Source organism: Stegostoma tigrinum, chromosome 31 (genome assembly GCF_030684315.1).
Source record: "Stegostoma tigrinum isolate sSteTig4 chromosome 31, sSteTig4.hap1, whole genome shotgun sequence".
Classification (NCBI taxonomy): domain Eukaryota; kingdom Metazoa; phylum Chordata; class Chondrichthyes; order Orectolobiformes; family Stegostomatidae; genus Stegostoma; species Stegostoma tigrinum.
This window is the reverse complement of record NC_081384.1, coordinates 25,913,216-25,919,276: the sequence shown is the minus strand read 5'-3', so window position 1 is coordinate 25,919,276 and position 6,061 is coordinate 25,913,216.

Below are 6,061 nucleotides of genomic sequence, written 5' to 3'. Positions count from 1 at the left end.
TTCTCTGCTAGTGACTTCCAGCATCAAGCTGAAAAAGCCCGCAAACATTCACATCGCCTTCCTAATCGCCCGCATGCTCCACACTAAGCCAGGTCCCAACTTGGCCCATTTCATTTTGTTACACCTGCCTACTTTCCCACCTCGGCTCTGGCATGAGGTGAGTACATCTGATGTGGTCATTAACTGCCAAAAACCATGACCACCTTTGAAGCCAAGATTTGCCTGATTTTGGATAACAGCCCCCTCCCACATTATAGCCTTCCGAGCTGCGTTTTACTGTGTGTCAGCTTTCCCCTCTCCAAAAATCTTGCTGCCCCCATGCACAATTGCAATGTGCCTTTCCCCAGAGACAGCAGCCCTCCATCCTGAAAACCAAACTGCTGAGGTTCAGTCTCATGGGAATGGCCACATTTGCCCTCTGTCAGCCCCTCCGCCTCACTTCCTCATTAGTTTCCTTTGGGCAGACCTAATGCAATGACCATAGCCCACCTCCTTGACAGACCAGCTCCTAGCAAGACATGTCTAGACCCCTGATTGATGGGGTGAGTGCTGGTGAGTCAGAACATTGATGAACTTTCCTTATTCCTATTTCTTATGTTGGGGAGATTTAGTACTTCTTATTCAGGAATTCATTGAAGCCGGGACTCAGTTAATTGAATTAAATCTGCTTTTTATTAATTTTGCAACCATAAAATATCAAAAAATATACGAAAATTTCCAGTAGGAGCTACTTATGCTTGTAATGTTCTATTAAATCAGCAGTATTTACACAGCATTTCTATTCTAGTAAAATTATTGAAGTAGCTTTGATTTCAAAATCATTTATCCTTATCATTCTGTTCATGTGGTCTTTCTTTGATTTATCTCATGATAAAATAAGTCAAATATTTCATTTGGGGCTTGGTGATAGTGAGACATTCAATAGAGATGAATCCAATAATATTTGCAAATAATAGGCAAATGTCTCATGATCAAAATGTCACTTGGTTAAGTCTCAAGGATGGTGTCACTTCATTAAGTGCCTCATAATTAAATGGCGCATGCTCAAATCTCCAGGAATACACAAAACCAGAATGAAAAATCCGAATGTAAATAAATAAGTGAGCAAGAAACCAAAAGACAGTGCAGGGTTAAACAGGTATAATGCTATAACACCCTTTTCACAAGAAATATGTATACATATCGTCTAAAGAGAGGGGAAAACAAGTTGTGCCTGTACTGTCTAAAACAAGGTGTAATATCTGCAGGGGCCGATAAACCAAGCTGCATGATTGGCACAAAAGATGACGAAACACTCTGGAGAGGAGGAGTAAGCGGACTGTCTTATCAACTCCTGAGCTGTATTTAAAACAGCATATCAGAGATAAGAAAACACTGCTAACCTTGTGTGGAATCAGAACAACAAACCTTGGAACTTGGGAAGGAAGCTAATAGGTGTTAAATAAACAACTTCCATCATTTTACTGATGATCAAGGATAGATGGGTGATAATTATTCAAGTTGGATTTGTCTTGCTTTTCTGCACAATATATACCTGGGCAATTTTCCACATTGTCAAATTGACATCAGTGTTGTAGCTGTACTGGAGTTGCCCGGCTTGGGGTATGGCAAATTCTGGAGCACAAATCTTCAATACTATTGCCAGAATGTTGTCAAAGCCCATATCCTTTGCAGTATTCAGTAATATAAGCTATTGCTTGATATCACATGGAATAAATCAAATTGGCTGAAGGCTAGCACCTGTGCTGCTACATCCTCTGGAGAAAGTGGTAATTGATCATCCACTCTGTACTTTTGGCTGAAGATCATTGTGAATGCTTCAATCTTTTCTTTTAAAGTAGATTGGGGATACACCAGGCCATGAGATTTCAGATTACATTGAAGTGCAGTTCAGCTGCTGCAGATGGTCCATAGCTCTTCATGGAGTTTTGAATTGCTAACTCTGTTTGATGTTTATCCCATTTAGCATGGTGATAGTGCCAAACAACATAATGGAGGCTATTTTTAATGTATCCTCAAAACTGATGGGATGTATCCCATGATATTAAGGGAGCTACAGACACAGTGGATGCACAGATAGTAATCCTCCAAGAATTCTTAGATCCTGGAAAATTGTTAATGTAACACCTTTATTAGAAAGGGAAGAAGATTCTAAAAGGTAACTAGAGGCCAAATAACTTATTGTTATTGGGAAAATGTTAGTTTGTTACACAGGATGTAATAGCAGATCAGAGAAACATAATATGATCAAACAGAGGCAGCATGCCTTCTTGAAGGATAAAATTTACTAGAATTATTTTAGGAGATAATAAATAGAAAGGGAAAGCAGGGATACAATATGTTTGGATTCTCAGAAGGAATTTGGTAAGGTACCCATAAGTTACTAAATACCCATGGTGTTAGAGGAAGTACTTTAGCATAGATAGAGGATTGGTCCACTAATGGGTGAGAGTTGGGATAAGGGAGGCACTTTTGGGATGGTAACCTGCAACTTGTTGAATGCCACATCACTCAATGCTGGGCCACAATTATTTACAATACATAGTGACAATTTATGTGAGGAAAGTAATCATACCACAGCTAAATTTGTGTATGACACAAAAATTGATGGAAAGGCAATGGGTGAGGATGACAAAGAGGGATATAGACAGGTTAAGTGAGTTGGCAAACTTGGCAAACAGAATATACTTGGGAAGAATAAAAGCAGCTGAATATTATTTAAACTGAGAAAGACGGCAGGAAGCTACAGAACACAGGGACTTGGGAGTCCTTGCCGATGAATTATAAATAGCTAGCATCCAAACTCAGTGGGTAATAGGCAAGGCAAATGGAATTATTTCAAAGGGAATATGTATAAAAGTAAAGAGTCTTTGCTAAAACTGTAAAAGACACTAGTGACGCCAAGCCGGTATACTTTCGACAATTTTGGGTCCCTTTTCTAAGGGAAGGCAGGCCGGCATTGGATGCACAAGGTTCACTAGGCTCAACCTAGTTATCCAGGAACTGTCTTATGAGGTGAGGTTTAGTAGGTGGGGCCTGTATTCAATGGAATTTTGAAGAATGAGAGTCAACCTCATTGAATTGTACAAGATTGAGGAGAGCTTGACAAGGAAAATGTAGGGAGATTAAATCCCTTCTGGGAGAGTTTTCACCACAGGACATAATCTCAAAATAAGGGGTTGCAAATTTAAGACAAAATGAGGAGGAATTTCTTCTTTTAGAGGGTAGTGAACTTGTGGAATTTGTGACCAGAATGCTGTTGAGACTGGGTTGTTAAATGTATTCAAGGCAGAGACTGACCAACTTTTAATAAGAACCGAAAGAACTGCAGATGCTGTAAATCAAGAACAAAAACAAAAGTTGCTGGAAAAGCTCAGCAGGTCTGGCAACATACGTTAAAAAAAATCAGAGTTAGCGTTTCAGAGCAGGTGACCTTTCTTCAGTACTGATGGTAGCTGGGAAAACATTGGTTTATATGCAGAACGCAGAGAAGGGGGCGTGGTTAAGGGAGTAAATAATATGATAGAGCCCGGAGAGAAGAGCAGTAGGATAAACAAAGGAGTTGATAACGATCTCGCTGAGAGAGTGAATAGTTAATGGGGACTGTTAGTGATCAACAACAGTTAGTGTGTAATGATAGGCTATGTGGTAACAAAGCCTGCTATGCGGGATAGGAGGCTAAGACATGGCAAAGGTTAAGCCCTAAAATTATTAAACTCAACATTGAGTCCGGAGGGCTGCAAGGCTCCCTCATGGAAAGTTAGGTGTTGCTGTTCTAGCTTGAGTTGAGCTTCACTGGAACACTGCAGCAAGCCAGAGACAGAAATGCTGAACAGAAACAGGGAGGCATGTTAAAGCGGCAGGCGACTGATAGCTCAGGGTCTTTTTTGCGAGCAACATGTAGATGTTATGTGAAGCCATCGCCCAGTCTACACTTCGTTTCCTTAAGGTAGAGGAGATCACATTATGTACAGCAAATGCAGTAGACTGGATTCTGGCAAGTGCAGGTGAACTGTTGTTTCACCTGGAAGGTATGTTTGGGTCCTTGGATAGTGGGGAGTAAGGAAGTAAATGGGCAGGTGCTATACCTTCACCAGTTGCAGGGGAAGGTGCTGTCGGGTGTGAAGGCGGGGTGGGGGGGCGTCGTTGGGGGTGAAGGAATGAGTGGACTAAGATGTCCTGGAGTGAATGGTCTGTGTGGAAGGCAGACAAGGAAGGGGACCGGCATATGCACCTGGTGGTGGCACCTTGCTGGGGGAGGCAGAAATGGCAACTGATGATCTTGTGGATGTGGATGCTGATGGGATGGTAAGTAAGGACAAGTGGAATCCTATAGCTGTTGCAGGAGGGAAGAGAAGGGTGAGGGCAGAAGATGGGTCTGACCCCGTTGAGGGCCCTGTTGACAACGGTGCTGGGGAATCCTTGGTTGAGGAAGAAGGTAGCCATGTCGGGAACTCCCTTGCAAAGTAGGCCTCATCTGCCCATATGCAACAAAGACAGAAGAACTGAGAGAATGGGATGGAGCCTTTACAAGAAGTAGTGTGAAAGGATTCATAGACCAGCTATCAGTGGGAGTCAATGGGTTTATAGCGGATTATTCTTCTAGCTTGCGTTGAGTCTCACTGGAACTTTTTTCTTCCAGCTTGTGTTGAGCCCATCCTCTATAAACCTACTGACTCCCATAACTACCTGGACTATACATCCTGACACCCTGCTTCCTGTAAAGATTCCATCCCATTCTTTCAGTTCCTCCATGGCTGTTACATATGTTCAGATGAGGCCAACTTCGACAAGAGAACCTCTGAGATGTCCACATTCCTCCTCAACCGAGGATTCCCCAGCACCATTGTCAACAGAACCCTGAAATGGGTCTAACCCATCTCCTGTGCTTCTGCCCTCACCTTTCTCATCACAACACATCACATGCACTTCCCAGAATCTAGTCTACTGCATTTGCTGCACACAATGTAGACTCCGCTACATTGGGGAAATGAAGCGTAGACTGGGTGATTGCTTTGCAGAACATTTACAATCTTGCTCGCAAAAAAGATCCTTAGTTACCTGTTGCCTGCCACTTTAACACACCACCCTGTTCCCTCACCTACATCTCTGTCTCTGGTTTGCTGCAGTGTTCCAGTGAAGCTCAACGCAAGCTGGAAGAATACTTCATTTTTCACTTGGGGACCCTGCAGCTCTCTGGACTCAATGTCGAGTTCAATAATTTTCGGGCCTATCTCTGCCATGTCCCAGCCCCCTACCGCACACACCACATAGTGATGAACAATAGGTGGTGAGTAATGGCAGCCTAACAGTCCCCATTAACAACTATTCACCCTCCCAGCCAGATCGTTATGAACTTTGTCTATCCTACCACGCGTCTCTCTCTTTGGGCACTATCCTATCATTTGCTTCTTACCCCACTCCCTTTCCTATTTTCCACATATAAACTGCCGTTTTCCCAGATATCATCAGTTCTGAGGATCACCGGACCTGAAACGTTAAACTTTTTTTTCCTTCACAGATGCTGCCAGACCTGCTGAGCTTTTCCAGTGACTTTTTTGTTTTTGTTCCAACTTTTAATAAGCATGGGTATCAACGTTTGTAGGGGAAATTGGAATTAAGGATTAACAGATCTGCCATGATCTCATTGAACAGCAGAGTAGACTAGGTGCTGACTGGCCTAATTCTGCTCCAACACATTATGCCTTCATCACCCCAGATTTGCACCCTGAATTAGTGGAACTATAACTACAACTGCTTTGTTACAAATGCAGGATCTTACAAGTTTTGTTTTAAGCTGCCTCCTTTGAGTTAAGGTGAAACAATTTTCTGCTACTGGGAACGGTGGCCAAATTGAACCACTGTTTGCAAAAAGGCATACATGATCTAGGTACCATGAAAAAGAAATCCAACTAAAACTTACTGAAAATCAATTAACAGTGGTCATTACTTGACACAGAAAGAGATGGCTGTTTTTTTGGATGTAGAGATACCAAAACAGAGAAAAATGCTGTTGTGAAGAGTGGACTTGCACCTAAGCAGAATGCCTTTGAAAGCTGGT